Raw genomic sequence first — 21,252 nt, 5'->3', positions numbered from 1 at the left:
CTAATATGCTCTTAGTAGAGTCTCTTAGTTTTAATTTGCTTTCGATAACTCAACTATGTGATCTAGGCTTCACATATTTATTTAGTGATGTTGATGTTGTCATAACTAGCAAGAAGCATAATGATTTAATATTTAAAGGTTTTGGACATAGATATATCTATCTTGAGGGTTTTTCCTCTAATGAAGCTAGTTTGATAACATGCATATTTAACAAGACTTCAATGGGTTGGCTTTGTTATCGCTGACTTGCACACATTAGTATGAGCTAACTCAAGAGGGTGTTCAAGAATGGAATAGTGGTTGGTTTGAATAACGTAATATTTGAGAATGATGAGTAGTGTAGTGCTTGCTAAGTAGGAAAGCAAGTTGCAAACTCTCATCCATACAAGTCTATGATGTCAATATCAAGACCCTTGTAGCTTCTATATATGGACCTCTTAAGACAAACTACCTACAAAAGTCTTGGTGGTAATCTTTATTACCTTATCATTGTTGATGATTATAGAAGATACATTTGGATGATCTTTTTAGATGACAAGATCAAGACCATTGGGATCTTCAAGAAGTTCACAAAGAGGGCTCAAAATGAGTTTGAGGCCACAATTGTAAAGATCTGGAGTGACAACGTGACGGAGTTCAAAACACTCAAGTTGTAGAATATTGTGATGATAGAGACATCAAACATGAGTTTTCATCAACCTACACTCCTTAACAAAATAGCATGTTGGAAAGGAAGAACAAGACTTTGATCACTCTAGCAAGAGCAATTTTGGGTGAGTATGATATGCTAAAAAAGTTTTGGGCGGAAGCAATCAACATGGTGTGTCATGCATCCAACCGAGTATACCTCCACCGACTTTTGAAGAAGACGCCATACGAATTTATCATTGGGAGGAAACCTAATATCTCCTACTTTCGAGTGTTCAGGTGTAAGTGCTTCATTTTCAAGAAAAGAGAGCGCCTAGAAAAGTTTGAGCGTCGTTGTGATGTTGGCATTCTTGTTGGTTATGCATCAAACTCCAAAGCATATCGAGTATTCAACAATGTCATCAGTTTTGTTGAGGAAACTTATGATGTAGAGTTTGATGGATCTAATGGCTCCCAAGGAGAAGGTATCTCTTGCGATGATGTAGGAGATGAACCCTTGAGAGATGTGATGAAGAAGATGTCAATTAGGGATATCAAGTCAAAGGAGGATGATGAAGATGTACCTTCTACTTCCACTCCACTCATAGCATCTCAAGATGATCATGATGATGAGAAGGACGAGCAACCACTTCCATCACAATATGTTCATATCTCTCAAGAGGGACCTCAAGCCCAAGCTCAAGATGTTAGACCACTTCAAGATGTACCTCAAGAACCACAAGCGAAGTAAACACATATTTCCAAGGATCACCCAATTAACTTGATCATTGGGAGCCCATCTAAGGGACTAAAAACATGCTCTTGGCAATATGCTTCATTTTGTAAATATTACTCGTTTGTCTCTTGTTTAGAACCCACACATGTATATGAAGCTCTTGAGGATCCGGATTGGGTGATTGCAATGGAAGAGAAACTCAACAACTTCATCCACAATAAAATTTGGGTTCTAGAAGAGAGGCCTTAAGATAAGAACTTGATTGGAACTAAGTAGGTCTTCTGCAATAAGCAAGATGGGTGTGGTGGTACGCACAAGGCAATACTTGTTTTTGGGTTCTAGAAGAGAGGCTGCAAGACAAGAACATGATTGTAAACAAGTGGGTTTTCTGCAATACTTGCTCAAGTTGAAGGTTTGGATATTGGGGAATATTTGCTCCCATGGAAAGGCTTGAATCCATTCGTATCCTACTTGAATTTGCTTCACATCATGACATTAAACTTTATCAAATGGATGTGAAGAGTGCTTTCTTAAATGGCTTCATTAATGAATGTGTCTATATTGGACAACCTCTCGGATTCAAGGATCCTAGATATCCTTACCATGTTTATAGGTTGCACAAGGCACTTTATGAACTCAAGCAAGCCCCAAGAGCTTGTTATAAACACCTACATGACTTCCTAATCAACCAAGGATTCAAGATCAGGAGGGTGGACACTACATTTTTCACGAAGATCATCGATAACGAGCTTTTCTTGTGTCAAATTTATATTGATGATATAATATTTGGTTTAACTAACAATGAGTTTTGCAAAAAAAAAAGTTGGTGACATGATGTCTAGGGAATTCGAGATGTCGATGATTGGCAATCTCAACTACTTCCTTAAGTTTTAAATCAAGCAATTGAAGGGATATTATCCATCAAGAAAAGTACACGAAGGGCATCCTCAGAAGTTCATGATGGATGATTGCAGGCTAATCAATACTCCTATGCCTACAAATGGATATCTTTACATGGATGAAAAGGGTAAACCGATTGATCAAAAGCTTTATCGTTTTATGATTGGGTCACTTCTTTATCTTACCATATCTAGACCAGATATTATGTTGCATGTGCACTTGTTTGCAAACTAATCCTAAGGAGTCTCATCTTAGTGCGGTTAAGAGGATCCTTAGATACCTGAAGTATACACCTAGCATAGGCTTGTGGTACCCCATATATGCTAGTTTCTTACTATTAAAGTACTCGAATTCGGACTTTGCCTGATGCCATGTGGATTGTAAGAGTACATCGGGTGAGTGCCATTTGCTAGGGCGTTCTCTAGTTTCATGGTGTTCAAAGAAGCAAAACTTTGTGGTCATGTCCATTGTAGAGGCGGAATACATAACCGCTGGAACATATTGTGCTCAAATCCTCTATATAAAGCATACCTTGTTGGACTTTGGTGTTTGTCTAGAGAACGTTCCACTCCTTTGTGATAATGAGAGTGCCGTAAAACTTGCAGACAATCCCGTTCAACATTCTCGCACAAAGCATATTGATATTCGCCATCACTTCCTTAGAGATCGTGTGGCTAAGAATGATACCTCCCTTAGAGGGGTAAGGATAGAAGGTCAATTGGCGAATATCTTCACAAAATCTCTAGCTGAAGCTACATTTTGTAGATTGCGTAGTGAGCTCAATGTGATAGATGGTTAAAACATCATATGATGCCTTGTCAGATGCATTTCATATGTATATATGCTAGGTATTTGTCTAACCTTCTCAAGATAATGGTGAACATGGGTTTTGCTTGAGTTGGTGGTCCCCTCGTTTCACTCAAGGCATGTAGTTGGCTTCACCATGAATAAGCTTGAGAAGGGAAGTAATATGACAAGATAGATTTGTTTATGTTATGCATTCACTTGTCATATAGTTTGCACTCATGTCTACTTTTATGCATTTGTTTTGCATTGCATGTGCATTTACGGTAATAAGATCACAAAGGAGAATATCACTTTTTAAAAATATCGTTTGCTCTCAATGTGAACAAACAACTCTATAAGTTTGCTTAAATCAATGTTTGTGCTTAATGCCAATTGAGTCATGACCTAGCAAATTTAAAGCTTCAATCTTTAAATTCATAGACAATATGGCTCATACATTTTCTTGGAGTTTTTCCCTCCCCTCCTTATTGATTCTTAATGCCTATTGCAGAATCTATGTATGCATTAGCCTTTGGTAAATATTTTCAAATGAGTGTTTGAGAGGTTTAGTTTTCACTCAAATTTGGTCCAAACATGTGTTTTTTTTAGTGTTTTACTTGAAGTTTGGACTCAGTGGGAGATTTTAGTTAAGCAAAATCTTTTTCTCTTCATTGGATAGTCCGACGTTCTCAATCTTATCTTCACCGAAACATCCAACATGAAGAGATCCTTTAGCCTCCCTCTTATCTCTACGCAATTGTCTAGCGTGTTCATTTTACTCATCATCGGAATATCCGGCATGCATAACTCATTATTCTTCCCAAAATGGTCCGGCATTCATCACGTTCCGACACCTGACCATATGGTGATCATATCTTCAAATTGGCTCATTTCACATCGTCCTGGACTTTATTCCGATGATTTATTCGGCGTTCATTCCTTGTCAATAGAGGATCATCCGACCTTCAAAATTTTTTATGGGCCTACTTGTCATATTTGGATCTATGTCGTTGTCACCGTGCTGCCAACTCGCTCTCTCGCTAACGACCATCCCTTTCGTACGCCACCTCTGTGCTGCCGCCAGGCCACGAGCTGCCGCTACAGCTTCCTCCTCTTGCTGTTGTAGCTCTGTGTCGCAAGCCACACGTCTTCAAGCTCCCCGCACATTGCCGCTAGGGTTCATCGATTTTGCCACCTTCCTCACCGGTAGCCGCACCATTTGTTCTGCATTGCTGATGACCGTCACCACCCTTCTCCTTCATCTCCTCATGATGGTGAGATCAAATCGGCCTCCTTTTCAATTTAGGCTTAATTTCATTCAATCCGAGTCAAATTTCAGTCAATTTCCTTTGATTCCATGCAAACTTGATCAATTCATGTGACATGTTCATCAATTTTGTATCAATTCCAAGCTTTAGGGTTCAATTTCTGGATAAATTCATGTCAATTCATTCAAAACCCAAAGCTCTCTCTCACCCTTTTGTTTTAGCTTACTTCTACCATTCTCGCAAACGTGACAAGGGCAAGGGAGTTGAAGCTCCTAAGAAGAAGAAAACTAAGGAGCAAAAGGAGTGGGATCGATCTTTAGCAGCCACAAGTGCACCTATTACACAGAGAGGTCATGGCATATGAATCACAATTGACAGTACTCCACCTCGTCAGTCTACCCACAGTTGCTCTGCCGTGGGATTAGGCACGATGCCTTTCTGCCAGTCGGGCAGTCAGAAGAGGGCTCGTCAAGAGTCCAAGTCAAAGGAGGAGTAGCTACTAGAGTAGCAGCCATAGGCGCTGTCGGAGGGTGAACTCCTATCGCAGGGATCTCGAGAGACCCCTTTTTAGAGATTCGGCCGGGGGGATGATCCTGAATAAGTTCGTCGGAGAAATAAATGGAAGTGGAAATAAATGCAACGGCCGGTGGTGGGGGATGATCGACCTAGTGCAAAGGGAAGTAAATGCACCGGAGTTTAGACAGGTTCGGGCCGCACGGGGGCGTAATACCCTACTCCTGTATGGATGCTATATCTCACCCTGAGGGGATTCCTCAGGAATATATCTGGTTACAAGAATATATTGTCTAACTAAGAGCTTGAGGCTCCTTGTTCTAGCTCTGCTCAGGCTTGCTTGCAGTGTTCTTCGTCTAAGTGTGGCATGGTCGATTGCTTGGGCTTGTTCTCTCCTCCGATGTTTCGATGTCTTAGTCGTGTCTCCGATTTTCTGTTTTCTTCTTTCTGTACGCCCATCCTTTTATGCACTCGCCGGCCACGACATACCCCGAACGGGAAAGAAGGGGCACAAGTTCCAAGACGCCACGACTGAGAAAGGCGTCATCATTTCCTCTGGGCGAAGTGACAGGGGCGGTGGAAAAACGCGGCGCGCGTCCGATCACTTGTCACTGTGGACGCCCTAGCGCCGGGCGCCGTTGAGAGGGCCCACCGAGCAGCCACAGAGTCACCCGGCGCGCCCACCCTGTCTTGTTCCTCTGCCACGGTAGGGCGGCAGGCGGAACGCCTTGAACCTGGCAACGTTATCCCAAGATACACCGGATGATACGGGACGGGACCCGTGCAATTAATGGCCCCACGCCTCTCTGCCAAAGCATGGCAGGGACTGACACTGCGGCGGGAGCAGTTGGGGATGTCAGGATGTCAGGCCGCGCACGCCCATTAAATGCGGCCTCGGACCTCTGACTGGTTGACACCTCATCGGCGGGCCCCTCGGGGTCCTTCTGGGTCGTCGGGGCACCGAGTGCTCGGGGGTACTGTTCACCTCCCCGAGCACTCTCTCCCGGGCACTCTCACACGAACCTTCAGGGAACCGAGTGCTCGGGGGCTGCCACGTGCAACCCCGAGCACCCTCTCCCGAGCACTTTTGCATGAACCTTCGGGGAACCGAGTGCTCGGGGGCTGCCACGTGCAGCCCCGAGCACTCTCTCCCGAGCACTTTTGCATGAACTTTCGGGGAACCGAGTGCTCGGGGGCTGCCATGTGCAGCCCCGAGCACTCTCTCCCAAGCACTTTTGCACTGACCCCCGGGGAACCGGGCGCTCGAGGGCTGCCGCACGCAGCCCCCCGAGCGCTCTCTCCCGGAATTTAGCTCTTCTGATCATCGGGGGACTAGGGTGCTCGGGGGCGAGTGGGCACCTCCCCGAGCACTTTCTTCCCAGTACTTGGACTCTGCGGGTCATCGGGGAACTGGGGTGCTCGGGGACCAGAGGCTGTGGCCCCGAGCACCTTCTTCCAGAACTTAGATTTTTCTCATCCCGTAGGAGGGACCTCGCGGGATGGTGACATGTGGCGGACGGCTGGCCTGGCCTCGGGACTCAGGGACCCCCGGTTCCTGATACACCGACAGGCACAGGCTGGGGTTAGATTACGTGATTTGACCACTCTCAAGTCACCCAAGGTCAAGAAGTTGAGGTTTGTTCTAGTTAGTGAGTGGTTTCCTCCTTAGAGGGATGAAGAGGTGAACCCCCAGTTCTGGCCAGTGTTGTAGGAAAGCTTTCACGCCTCATACTTGAGAAGAAAGGTTAGTCTGAGCGACCACAAGATGCTCAACTGGCACTATATGGAGTTAGCCTTAGGAGGAGTGGACGTTCGGATTCACTTTGACTCGTTTCCAGGATTGTTAGCACTGCTCACTGATCAGAACCGATATGTTGAGGAGTGAGCCAAAGTCTTCTATGCCACAATTTGGATACCTCCAGAGAGGGATTCATTCAGTTCATGTTCTAGGGCGAGCAATTAGACTCTACAAGAACAACATCTTGGAGGCATTGGGGGTTCAAGAAAGTGCCAAATATCTAAACGAGGTTGTTCACCTAGACGGCACACACCCATGTTGCCCTCTTATTGGTGGCATATTTCCGACAGATGATGAGATTCGATCGTTGTTTCACCAGCCCTTCATTCTAGTATCTCCTCGCTTACCAGATATGCTTACACCAGAGGTGAAGGCAATTCTTATGGCCATGAAATGGAGTTTGTTGCCAAGGATAGGCAATGCTGAGGCAATCACAAGTATTCAGCGATGGCTAGTTCTTTCAATCCACACTCACACTCAGTTCAGCATCGTGGATTTGATTCTTTGTGAGATTGAGGATGTGATTGTCGATGGGATGACCATTGCACAATAGTAGCCATATGGACATTTCATATCACATATATTAACTCACATAATCAGGTATCCTGAGTTCCTCTAGAGCTACTAGCGGTCACCAACTTTCTTTAGGTAGTACTCTCCGACTACACCTTCTGACAGGCACCGAGGTTAGTGAGCGATTTTCTACCTTTCATAGAGCGAGAGAGGGAAACAATTGAGGACCAAGCCCTAGCTGAGGCAAAGGCAGAGTTACCAAATGCCATCTTTGATATTGACAACGATAGTGATTCTGATTCAGGCGACATGAAGTACATCAAGCTTGTCGCCAGTGTTGGAGCAAGAGTTCGTCTTGCCCCAGCAAGTACGGCGAGAGTTTCTTCTAAGGAGGAGACTCAAGCTTGGAGATGAAGTTTAAGAGGGAGGAACACCACGAATGTATTGATGGTAGAGAAAATGGATCGATATGGGGGGAGTATCACAGCATGACTGGGTGTTCCTTCACCTCTATGTCTTTCTACCCTCTCGCATCTTCTAGCCCAGGTGACCATGGCTCCTATTTATAGGGTTATGTGTAGCTTGGCGTATAAGTTATCATAATGTACAAATATCTAGGATCTGACCAAATTATTGGATCTTATCCTAGATAGCTACTTTCTACCCTATTTGGGAGATAAATATCCACCGTAGTAACTATCGTGGTGCCTGCCCCCTGAAGGGGGCAAGCCGATCGCCAACTGCGGCCCGGCGCCGCACTATCAGCGGTGTCAGGATAGCCTCTATTACGCCGGGGTGTCAGAGTGGCGTCCACCAGCCTAGGCATTTAATGCCGATCACTTCCTTGTAGGCAAAGCATGACCGATGCTCCCCTTCCGATAGATCTTTCCTGCGGCCTGATGACTCACCTTGTAGCCTCCGGGAAGCTGGCCCGAGCAGTTGGAGACGGGGCCTCAGGAGGCATGGCTCTGGGAGGCGAAGGCTTCGGGAGGCAGGACTCTGGAAGGCTGACCCTTCGGGAGGCCGAGGCTTCGGAAAGCCACCCGGGTACCGGTGGGGTGGCCCGAAGGGGTCCACAACCTCTGGGGGTTAGGCCTGTTGCTGAGACTTTGGAGGCTGAAGCCTCAGAGGGGCCAGGCATGGTTCTGAGTCATGGGAAGGCTTCGCAGGTACGAAGAGGTGGCACAAAGGAGCCTGATGCCTTCAGAGGTCGAGCCTTTAGCTGAGGGTTCGGAGAGGCTCTGGAGGGACCTAGATAGTAATCTTCAACCATTATCCTTAGGCTGGTTTATTTTCCCCCAACAGTACCCCCTCATTCTTGGGCCCCAATGTTTCAGAGGGGGGAGAGGATGTAGAGGAAAACTAACTTCATCCTAGTATAGTATCAAGGATGCCCAGTGGTCATTCCTTGTCCTTAAGAAGTTTTATCGTCGAGTTCTGTGGGCGTCGATGGAGAGACCCAAGGCTGATGGTGTACTGACAGTGGTGATATGCTTCGAAGCTTGTTGGAGCTGGCATGCGCGGTGTCGAAACCACAGGCCAGAGGGGCGTCGAGGGAGGTGATGCACTCCAGGGTCCGTGCCGAGGCTGATACAGGCTATCCGGATTCCTTCGGTAATGGTTCTTCTTGCCTTTTGAGGTCGCTAGAGTAGAGATTACGTGTAGGATCAGGGGACCCCGCGCGTTAGCCTGGCAGGATGAGACGTGCCACTGCCACGTTCTGATTAGACAATGCAAGGGGTCGTTTAGGGCCTTGTGCCCACAACCCTGTCATGCGTCGAAAGGAGTCTGGGTTATTAATATGACAGGACATCTATGCGAGAAAATGAGGCATTCATCATGGAACACTGCCACGTGTTAGCGGAACGACCGGGGTATGGCCATGATCCCCTCAAGCATCAAAAGGGGGACACCGCTGTGTCGGTTCCACTCCATCTTTCGAGCTTACGTGGTTGCTTGGCCCGAGTATAAAGCTAGGGTCAACCGGCTGGATTCTCCACAGCCCTACGAGTGAGCAGTTAACCTTGTCTTGAGTATGGCTTCGTCTTCCTCCTTATCCTCTTCGGAGATGTCGATGATCTCGACGGCTTCTTCAGGAGCCAGACCGTTTCGATCGTCGGCAGAGGCGCCGGTGGCCATGCCGCCTCCATCTCTGCAGGGGAGGCGGCTGCCTGCCGCTCCGGCCCGACCCTTGGCTTGGGAGGCCACGCCTGTCGGGATCATTGATATCTCCAACGACGATGAGGAGACCAACTGAGATCTCCTGCTGGGGGAGAACGATGAGGAGAAGCAGGCGTCTGCGGAGACGATGGCGACTTTGACAGCGAAGGAGGAGGCTGGCAAGACGAGAGAGAAGGCCCTGCTGGTGACCTCCTCAGACTCTTCTTTGTCCTTCGACAACTTGGGAGTCGGCTATTGTATCAGCTTCCGTAGCGGCAGGCCATAGATGAGGCGCATACGCCGACCCATGCGTGGCCCCTGCCGGGACCCGTAGGAGGTGAAGGCGGTCTTCTGGAGGGAGCTCTTGGTGAAGTCGTGAGACATTCGTGTCTCACGATAGACTGTGGCCTTACTGTGGGCCCATGGCTTGACCTAGTCACCCTTATTCTTTCTCCCCCTGGTTTGCTCTGTTGGGATCTGCCTCCTTCGTAGCAATCACTATACTGTAGCTTTTATATGTGTCCTCCGAATGTACTAGTTGTTTAATAATATAATATGGACCTTCGCGGATGGTCGTGTCTCTTTCTGTATCGGAGTGCAAGGGGATCTTTCGAACGGGTGACCGTATGTATGTGTGCCTTCGTGCCTTTGAGCTATGCTTCTTCGTCCCCTTCGTAGGTGATGGCTAGTTTCTCGGATGACCAATGTACCGAGCTTCCGCATAAATCATCGCCGGTTTCGCTCCTTCTGGGGGAGAGGTGGCCTCGGGAATCTAGTCATGGTAGATACGTAGGGTAACTAAGGAGGGTCGGTGAAGTAGTGGCGACCTCATCGTTCCCAATTATTGCGAACTCCTCGGGCTCGGCACTAGTAGGGCCTTCTTCCAAATTTGTTCCAGATTTCAGACCCAGCAAAGTCCATCTAGAACCTTTGGAGACAAGCCCGAGGCTAGATGGGAGAGGTGGTCCGCGACCCCCTCGGCCCTTAGCCACTGCCCGAATCCAAAGGTACTCCGTCTGGAGCCTGGCAACGGCGTGTTGGAGGCAAAGTCGAGGGCTAGGCTCGAGAGGTGGTCCGTGACCCCCTTGGCCCTTAGCTATTGCCCAGCTCTGGAGGTACTCTGTCTAGAGCCTGGCGACGATGTGTCAGAGGCGAAGCCCAGGGCTAGGCGGGAGAGGTGGTCTGCGACCTCCTCAGCCCTTAGCCGCAGCTCGGCTCCGGAGGTACTCCGTCTAGAGCCTGGCGATGGCGTGTCAGAGGTGAAGCCGACGGCTAGGTGGGAGAGGTGGTCCGTGACCCCCTCAGCCCTTAGCCACTACCCGGCTTCGGAGGTACTCCGTCCGGAGCCTGGCGACGGCGTGTCGGAGGCAAAGCCAAGGGCTAGGCGGGAGAGGTGATCCACGACCCCCTCGGCCCTTAGCCGCGGCCTAGCTCTAGAGGTACTCTGTCAGGAGCCTGGCGACGGCGTGTCAGAGGTGAAGCCAAGGGCTAGGCGAGAGAGGTGGTCCATGACCCCCTCGGCCCTTAGCCACTACCCGGCTCCGGAGGTACTCCGTCCGGAGCATGGCGACGGCATGTCAGAGGCAAAGCCGAGGGCTAGGCGGGAAAGGTGGTCCGCGACCCCCTTAGCCCTTAGCCGCTGCCCGACTCTGGAGGTACTCTATCCAGAGCCTGGCGATGGCGTGTCGGTGGCAAAGCTGAGGGCTAGGCGGGGAGGTGGTCTGCGACCCCCTCGGCCCTTAGCCGCTGCCCAGCTCTAGAGGTACTCCGTCCAGAGCCCGGCGATGGCGTGTTGGAGGCAAAGCTGAGGGCTAGGCAGGAGAGGTGGTCCATGACCCCCTCGGCCCTTAGCCGCTGCCCCGCTTTGGAGGTACTCCGTCCGGAGCCTGGTGACGGCGTGTCGGAGGCATAGCCGAGGGCTAGGCGGGAGAGATGGTCCGTGACCCCCTCGGCCCTTAGCCGCTATCTAACTCTAGAGGTACTCCGGAGCCTGGCGATGACGTGTGTCGAAGGCGAGGCCCAGGGCTAGGCAGGAGAGGTGGTGCACGACCCTCTCGGCCCTTAGCCGCTACAATGAACCTGCGGCCTTTGCCATGGACAGTCAAGGGTTCTGCTCTATTTCCCATGCCACACAGCGTGGGCTTTATTAAATGTCAATATAATTTTCACAAATGACATATGAAATGTGTCTTTAAAGGAGATGGTAGGGTAATGATTTTACCTTTTATCATTCGTGTTTGAATCACGTGGGTCATACCTTTCTCTGTAGGGAGGGGAGTTTTAATACCCCTTTGATCTGTTTGCTGTGCCTTTTGGAGGCTAGCGGGTTCCGTACCCCTTCGGCACGGAGGTATTTACCTTCAAGATGCCGGGGTACTCTTCCCGTTAGGTCCTTTCAGAACCTTTCCGTCCGGCGGAGTTTTTGGAAAACATCCCCATTTGCGGGGGTTTTTTGGAAGTGTCTTCATTTTGGCAGAGGTTTGGTAAGGCTCTCTGTTGTGTGAAGGTTTTTCGAAGTCTCTCTGTTTTGGCGGAGGTTTGGTAAAGCTCTCCGTTGTGCGGAGGTTTGGTAAAGCTCTCCGTTTTGCGGAGGTTTGGTAAAGCTCTTCGTTTTTGTCAGAGGTTTTGTTAAACTCTCCATTGTGCGGAGGTTTTTGGAAGTCTCTCCGTTTTGGCAGAGGTTCGATAAAACTCTCCGTTGTGAGGAGATTTTGTAAAGCTCTCTGTTTTTGTCAAAGGTTAAGTAAGGTTCTCCGTTTTTGTCAGAAGTTTTGTAAGGCTCTCCATTTTTGCCAGAGGTTTTGTAAGATTCTCCGTTTTTGCCAGAGGTTTTGTAAGATTCTCTGTTTTTACCGGAGGTTCTGTAAGGTTCTCCGTTTTTGCCAGAGGTTTTGTAAGGTTCTCCATTTTTGCTGGAGGTTTTGTAAGACTCTCCGTTTTGTCAGAGGTTTTGTAAGATTCTCTGCTTTTGCTAGAGGTTTTGTAAGACTCTCAATTTTTATCGGAGGTTTTATAAGACTCTCCGTTTTTATCGGAGGTTTTGTAAGACTCCTTGGCATGTATGAATACCGAAGGCCCTACACACTATCGGAGCTACGCCTACCTTTCAGGAAACCTAGGTAGTCTTGCCTTACAGATGACCTAGACATGCTACACCCACGGTGTGTAGGCTTGTCGTGCTCCTAAGAAAACGCCCGGGGTGCACCGCAACACTGTCCACCAAGGATGTGCCCTAGCACATGGCATTTATACGACCGAAGCTACGCAATACCTTCCAGGAAACCTAGGCTTGATGTCTTAGTGGTGACCTAGGCATGTTGTGCCCGCGGTATATAAGCATGTCGTGCAACGAGGATTTCCCTTGCTACAGCATTCCTCAGAGCACCGCATCTTCACCTCAGGGCCATCCCTTGATATGCGACGTCCACACACTATCGAGGCTACACAATACCTTCCAGAAAACCTAGGTAGTCTTGCCTTCCAAGTGACCTAGGCATGCTATGTCCATGGTGTGTGGGCTCCACTGCCTATCAGGGTAAAGCCTACCCTTCGGAAAACCTTTTCAAGTGACCATGGGTTTAGGCAAGCAATGCTTACTGGTGCGTGGCCCTGTCACGCCTCCAAAGAAATCCCTCGGGGGCGCCGCAACTACATTACCAAGGAAGTCCCTTGATAACCGGCATCTACACACTACCGAGGCTACATAATACCTTCAGGAAACCTAAGCAGTCTTGCCTTCCAGGTGACCTAGGCATGCTACGCCCGTGGTGTGTAGGCATGTCATGCAACGAGAATTCCTTGCGATGGTATTCCTCAGAGCACCGTATTTGCGCCACCGAGGACATCCCCCAGGGCGTAGCTTCAACACCCAAGGCTATGCAGATGCCTTCCAAGGCACCCTAGGCATAATCTGCCTTCCAGGTGACCTAAGCATAAGCGGCACCCACGGTGTGTGGGCTACACTGTCTACCGAGACTACGCAATGCTTTCTAGAAAATCTAAGCAATCTTGCCTTCCAGGTGACCTAGGCATGCTACGTCTGTGGTACATGGGCTTGTCACGCCACCCGAAGATGTCGCACGGGTGGCGCCGCAACACGGTCTATCAAGGAAATCCCTTGGTATATGGCAACTACACTTCTGAGGCTGCACAATGCCTTCCAAGAAACCTGTGCAGACCCGCCCCCCAGGCGACCAAGACACGATGCGTCTGCGGGAGTGTAGGGATTTTGCATGGTTATACTAGCTAAGTTTTGCAGTCTACTGTTGGCAATAAGAAGTTGATTTTAGTATAAAACATAGATAGGTTATATAACTATTCATGCTAAATGAGGATGTAACTTAAGTTCTACTGCTTCTACTTAGTGGCTATCTATTGCAAAAAACTTCTAGCAGTAAGGTTGGAGGCTTCCAACATACTCTAACCTTGCTGTATGAAAGATAGATCACTAGGTAAACTACTAATAGTTAACAGTGGGCATACCTTTGTAGAAATAAGGCCTCTATTGTGAGGCTTGGAGGCATCGAAGCATGTGGCTAGGCCGGGAGAGGTGGTGCTTGACCCCCCTCAGCCCTTAGTCGTTGCCCAGCTCCGGAGGTAATCCGTCTAGAGCTTGGCGACAGCATGTTGGAGGCGTAGTCAGGAGAGGCGGTCCTCAACCGCCTCGGCCCTTAGCCATTGCCTGGCTCCGGAGTTAATCCATCCGAAGCCTAGTGACAGCATGTCCCTGACTCAGTTCTCATTGCTGGATATAGTACCATTGGTAATAGTGACGATGCAGGGTTGAGGGGCCGGGGTTTTGCCCAGGAGTTTTTCCCAGGCCTCCGAACCCTGCGTCTCCTTCGTCGGCTCCTTCTACAGCCAGGTATCCTACTTGCCTTCTGAGGTATTCCTCCTGGAAGGTCATGAGGGTGCAGCAGTCATTGGTGTTGCGGTCGCGCCTTGGTCCGTGCAGGATGCACCCATGTGCCTCCGGGGGCACTAGAGCTTGGAGTTGTCGTTGGGGTCGCTACCGAAGGTGGTGTGTCCTGTAGCCTGTGGCTTCCCCAGGGTTTCCTTCCCCTCTGGGAGACCGTCAAGGCTGCCCTGATGAAGGTGGCGTGGCAAGGTGCTGAATGGTGTTGCAGCAGCATGACACAGCCTGAATAGAACTCGAAACTCTAAGGGAACTAGACACTAAAGCCAACAACTCGACATGACAATGCAATCGACGATTCAACAAAATCAATGATTATATGGTAATGGCGAAAAGCTCAGATTTTCTTAGACAAGTTTTAAACCTACTTTTTCGTGGGCTATAGGTAAAAAATGATAAAACATGTGGTTTAACCAAGTATTCTGGCCGCACCTAACCTCTATTTATGGGGCATACAATTCCCCTAAATTCTTTGAAACAAACTAAGAAAATAAATCCAATTCTATCTCTATCTGTTACAATATCGGTTCATTTTGATGATTCCTAGTCACTTACAAGGAATCCATTAATGGGGCTGAATCGGTCGAAAAGATCACGTCATAATCTTTTCAAGATGTTGCTAAATACTTACATAGGACTCTGTATAAGAGAGATATGTTCATTTTGTTGCACGGTGGTCTACTGAATCCGATCTGAATTTGGAAGCTGAGTTGTAGTAGACTCAGAGTCCGGCTTATACCTGACTTGAGTTATCTTCTCCCATATTTCTAATTAAGTAGCAAAACATCAAAATAATTATTAAGTAGCATCCTATCCTCATAAGTATAGATGCGAACAGAGAGAAACGAGCTCACCTCATGATTTAATCGATGTACACGAGCTCATGTCATAAGACCTTGCAATGATACATCAACAACTCACTCCGAAGGATTACTTATAGTTCGTGTATCTGTAGGAGTGATATTTTCATCAACATTAACCATGGCCGATCATCATAGAGATCATGTCCTTTTCTCCTTGTCAGATTTCCATCTTTGGTCACCATGTGGCCATACATGCATTTACAATGTCGTCACAACCTTTGTTACCTTTGTTGTTGTGTCGTCGTGTAATTTTCATTCTTGCATCTTCCTCAAATTTGCATTAGTTACCTGGTAGAAAAGGATAGTACTAGTTGCCATACCTCCTTGCTTTGCCTCTGAACTCAACATGTCTCCAACATGGTCCAACGGAAGGAACTGCATGGAGTATTGAAAGATATGATGGAAAGAGCATGTAAGGATCAAAACAGATGGGAACAGGTGGGAAAATGTCTAAACCATTTTTACTTTCATATTTGTTCAATAGGGTGGAAATGAAAATGGAAAAGCCGGGAACGGAAATGTTGGGGGAAAATAGACCAATCTGAGGATAATGGTTGACGATCACTATCAATGGTCCCTCCGGAGCCTTCGGTCTCCGGACCCTCAACAGGAGGCCTGGCCCCCAGAGGCGGCAGACCCCTTCAGGCCACCTCTTCGGCACGCACGTGGACTTCTGAAGACTCAAAACTACAGCAAATCCCTCTAGAGCCTTCAGCCCCCGGACTCTCAGTAGGAGGCCTTATCTCCTGAGGCTATGGACCCTTTCGGGCCACCCCTCCGGTGCCCATGCGGCCTTCCCAAGCTTAAAGATGTAGTCGGCCTCCAGAGATAATATCAAGGAAGAAAAGGACACCCTCCTGCAACCGACCTGATACGAGGTGACGGGCAATTAATACCGGTGCAAGTGGCGCTTATCCTGACACCCCTGGCAGAGTGAAGTCAGGCCGCAATTGGTAACCGGCTCACCCCTCAAGGGGTAGATACCACAATAGTTACCACGATAGATATTTATCTACTATGTAGGGTAAAAAGTAGTAATCCAGGATAAGGGCCAGTAATTCGGTCAAATCATAGATATTTGTACATCGTGATAACTTGTACACTAAGCTACGTACCACCCTATAAATAGGGGGTTGTAGTCATCTGAGAAAATGAGAGGTCATAAGGAGAACGCTCAAAGCAACACACAGGACACAAAGGTGCCCAAGCGTCAAGGCAACACACAGGATACAGAGGTGCCCAAGCGCTAAACCACGCTGTGATATTCCCCCAGAATGAATCTATTTTTCTACTATCAATACATTTGTGGTATTCCTTCCTCTCAAACTTCGTCTTCAAGCTTGAGTCTCCTACTTAGAAGAAACTCTCGCCGTACTTGCTGGGCAAGACGAACGCTTGCTCCAACAGTGGTGCCGTCCGTGGGGATTCGAACACATAAGTGTTAAAGAGAGGTAGAAATTCCCCAGAAAAACCACCAACGCGCTGGCCGTCATATCCACCGTTGCAACCATGCAACCATATGTGTGGCTGTATCAACCATGCACATCACATGTACCCTCCAGCCACGCTGCCGTATGGGACGGCGTTCCTCCGGCCTTGACCAACCCAGAACCTTGGGTCGGTACGGAAACTCCAGATGGCATAGAGCCCTTCTAGCCTCTGCATGATGAAGACCTCGCTGCACCAGGAGAGGTCATGGCTAAGGTCGCAGCCAAGCAGGCCACTTTCCAGTGGTTCTGGGCAGTCAAACCTAGGAATGTTCCCGCCTGGACTTGGTCCCAAGGTATCTCCTTCAACAGCACCTGGGATGCCTTAGGCGAGCCAACATCTTCGGAGAATCTCTCTACCCAGTGTCCTCCTTGGGTCCCTCCAGCGAAAGAGGGTTCCGAGGAGGTGCAAGGGTCCAGAGTGCACAGACCCCGCCAGCGCCCCCGACGTAGCTCTCGCGATGCCAAATATGCGTAGGGAACCCCAAGTCCACCTCGTCCAGGGAAGCATAGTCGGAGCCTCTTCGGCTCTGAAAACCAGTTCACCAGACGGCCTCAACGGTCTCCCCAAAGGGAAGGAGGCCTTGGGGAAACCACGGGCTCTGGGGCACGTGGCCCCCAGCAGCGACCTCAACGTCAACCACAAGCTCCGGTACCCCTGGAGACATATGGGTGTATCCTGCACGGACCAGGGCGCAGCCACAACACCAATAACTGTTGAACCCTCACGACCTTCCGGGGGGAGTATCTCAGAAGACAAGTAGGATACCTGGCCATAGAGGGAACTGGCGAAGGACGACACAGGGGTTGAAAGCCTAGGGCAAACTCCTGGCAAATCCCTGGCCCTCTGACCCTGCTCCGTCACCACCAACTCCGCCACCAACGGTGCAATATCCCAACGACGAGGACTGAGTTAGAGAACGCCATCGCCAGGCTCCAGATGGGTTACCCCTGGAGTCGGGCAACGGCTAAGGGCCGAAGGGGTCGAGGACCACCTCTCCTGACTAGTCTTTGGCTCCACCTCTGACACGCGCCATCGTTAGGCTCCGGGTGGATTACCTCCGGAGCCAGGCAACGGCTAAAGGCCTAGGGGATTGAGGACCACCTCTACCGGCCTAGTCGTAGGCTTCGAGGCCTTCAAGCTTCATAATAGAGGCCTTATTCTGGCAAAGGTGCGCCCACTATTACCTATTGATAGTTTATCTAGCTAGTTTATCTTTCGTACAGTATGATCAAAGTATGTTGGAGGCCTCCAAGCTTACTACTAGAAGTTTTTACAACAAATAGCCATTAGGTAGAAATGGTAAGTCTAGATTATGTCCCTGTTTGGAAGTAAGCATTAGAACTAAGTTACATCTTCATTTGACATGAGTTATAAATAGTCGTCTAACCTAACTATGTCTTGTACTGCAATTAGCTGCTTATTGCCAACAGTAGTCTGCAAAACTTAACTAGTACATAATGATGCAAAAACCCATGTCTGCAACCGCGCCACATGCCTAGGTCACCCAAGGCGCAGATTATGCCAAGGTGTCCTGGAAGGCATTACATAGCCTCGGTAGTGTTGAAGCCACACCCCGGGGATATCCTCGGAGGCGGAGATATGATGCTCTGAGGAATGCTGTCGTAAGGAATCCTCGTTGCACGACATGCCTACACACCGCGGGCACAACAAGCCTAGGTTTTCTGAAAGACGTTGCATAGCCTCGATAGTGTGTAGATGCCGGTTATCAAGGGACTTCCTTGGTAATGTAGTTGCGGCGCCCCCGAAGGATTTCTTCGGGAGGCGTGACACGTCCACGCACCTGAAAGCATTGCTTGCCTAAACCTAAAGTCACCTGAAAAGGTTTTCCGGAGGGTAGGCTTTGCCCTGGTAGGCAGTGGAGCCAACACACATGCAGCAGCGCAGCATGCCTAGGTCACCCAGAGGGCAGATTATGCCTAGGTCTTACAAAGCCTCTAGCAAAAATGAAGAGACTTCCGAAAACCTCCGCAAGACAGAGTCTTCAAAAAACCCCCGAAAATGGGGATGTCTTCCAAAAAACCTCCGCCAGACGGAGAGGTTCTAAAAAGACCTATTGAACAAAACACTTCGGCATCTTGAAGGCAAACGCCTCCATGCCGGAGAAGTGCGAAACCCACTAACCTCCGAGAGGCACAGCCAACAAATCAAATGGGTATAAATCCCCCTCCCCGCAAGAAGAGGTATGGCCCACGTGACTTAAACACATATGGTAAAAGGTAAGTCATTACCCTATAGTCTCATCTAAGACACGATTCATACGTCGTTTATTAAGTGAAAGCCCACTTTGCGTGGCATGGGAAATAGTATGGAATCCCCAACTGTTCATTGCAGGGGTGGCAGCTTCCGACACATCGTCGCCAGGCTCCGGGCAGATTACCTCTAGAGCTAGGCAACAGCTAAGGGTCAAGGGGGTCGAAGACCACCTCTCCCGTCCGACCTTCAGCTTTACCTCCGACACATCGTCACCAGGCTCCGGGTGGATTACCTCTGGAGCCGAGCAACGGTTAAGGGCCGAGGGGGTCGAGGACCACCTCTCCCATCTGGACTTCGGCTTCGCCTTTGACACACCGTCACCAGGCTCCGGTGGATTATCGCTGGAGCTGGGTAACGGCTAAGGGCCGAGGGAGTCGAGGACCACCTCTCTTGTCTGGCCTTCAGCTTCGCCTCCGACACGCAGTTGCCAAGCTCCGGACGGATTACCTCTGGAGCCGGGCAACAGCTAAGGGCCGAGGGGGTCAAGGACTACCTCTCCTGTCTGGCCTTCGACTTTGCCTCCGACACACCATCGCCAGGCTCTGAGCGAATTACCTCCGGAGCCGAGCAATGGCTAAGGGCCGAGGGGATCGAGGACCACCTCTCCCGTCTGGCCTTCGGCTTTGCCTCTGACACGCTGTCGCCAGGCTCCAAGCGGATTACATCTAGAGCGGGCAACGTCTAAGGGCCGAGGGGGTCGAGGACCACTTCTCCCATCTGGCCTTCGGCTTTGCCTCTGACACGCCGTCGTCAGGCTCCAAGCGGATTACCTCCAGAGCCGGTAATGTCTAAGGACCGAGGGGGTCAAGGACCACCTCTCCCATCTGGCCTCCTCTGCTAATACGTCTTCGGTCTTTGACTTCGACTTCGACGCCGGCTGCACCTCCAACCTCATCATAACCCTAGGGCGTGCCGCCACCACCAATGCACCATCAGCCTTGAGCTTCGCCATCAACACCCGCAGTTCTCACTGAAAAATCATCAGGGACAGGGAATGGCCTTTGGGCATTCTTGTTACAAGCTCAGGCTGGAGTTGGTTGTCCTCTACATCCTCTCACCCCTCCAAACGTTGAGGCCAGAGAATGAGGGGTATTGTTAGGGGAAAATAGATAGTCTGAGGATAATACTTGACGATCGCTATCAAAGGTCCTTCCGGAGCCTTCGGTCTCTGGACCCTTAGTGGGAAGCATGGCCCCCGGAGGCTGCAAACCCTTTCGAACCACCTCTCCGGCATGCGCGTGGCCTTCCGAAGCCTTCGACCCCCGGACTCTCAGCAGGAGGCCTTATCCTTGGAGGCTGCAAACCCCTTCGTGCCAACCCTCCGGTGCTCATGCGGCTTTCCGTAGCCTAAAGATGCAGCTAGCTTCTGGAGATAATACCAGAGAAGAAAGCACACCCCTGCAGTTGACTTGACGCGAGGTGACGGGCGATTAATGTCGATACAAGTGGCGCTTATCCTGACACTCCAATGCGATGAAAGTCGTCCTGACACCCCCCGGCAGAGCAGCGTCGAGCCGCAATTCAGCAGGCACCACAATAGTTACCACGGTAAATATTTATCTTCTACGTAGGGTAAAAAATTGTTATCCAGGATAAGCCCACTAATTCGGCCAGGTTCTAGATATTTGTACATCGTGATAACTTGTATACTAAGCTACGTACCACCCTATAAATAGGGGTCATGGTTATCTAAGAAAATGAGAGGTCACAAGGAGAACGCTTAAGACAACACACAGGACACAGAGGTGCCCAAGTGCTAAACCACACTGTGATACTTCCTCCAGACCGATCTATTTTACTACTATTAATACATTTATGGTGTTCCTTCCTTTAAAATTCCGTCTCCAAGCTTGAATCTCCTCCTTAGAAGAACTCTCATCGTACTTACTGGAACAAGACGAACTCTTGCTCCAACCAAAAACGATCACAGAAATGTCAAGTATTCGAAAACGGACTAATCTAAATGAAAATATGCCAATATCAGTTAGGAACCGGTGATTCAAATGGACACACATGAGCATACGACTGAGTTTAGGAGCACACATGCATCGTCTGAATAGAACACATCATCAGCATACAAGTTAGGAGTCCTATGCATCACCTCTTAATTTGATCAAATGAATCACCATCCTGGTGCAGAATCGAGATTCTTAATGCAACTCGGCTACACACAATTCGCTCACAGAAACGGAAGTGCTGCTCCAGAAAGACTCTAGTTTTCAAAAACCGGAGCTCAAAGAGCGTTGGTGATCAGCTTCTCTGCAAGTTCAGAATGAAACAGAGGCATGTTGGCTGTAGGCTGAACCCTCCATGGCCCAAGGCTAAGGCGAGCTGTAATTCTAGCATGTTCTGAAGAAAAAAGGGCCTGAAAAGAGCATTCTTTTTGGCCCGTCTGGCCTAAGAAATCC

The sequence above is a fragment of the Phragmites australis genome, chromosome 12 (assembly GCF_958298935.1).
Source record: "Phragmites australis chromosome 12, lpPhrAust1.1, whole genome shotgun sequence".
NCBI lineage: Eukaryota > Viridiplantae > Streptophyta > Magnoliopsida > Poales > Poaceae > Phragmites > Phragmites australis.
This window is presented reverse-complemented; position numbering follows the sequence as displayed.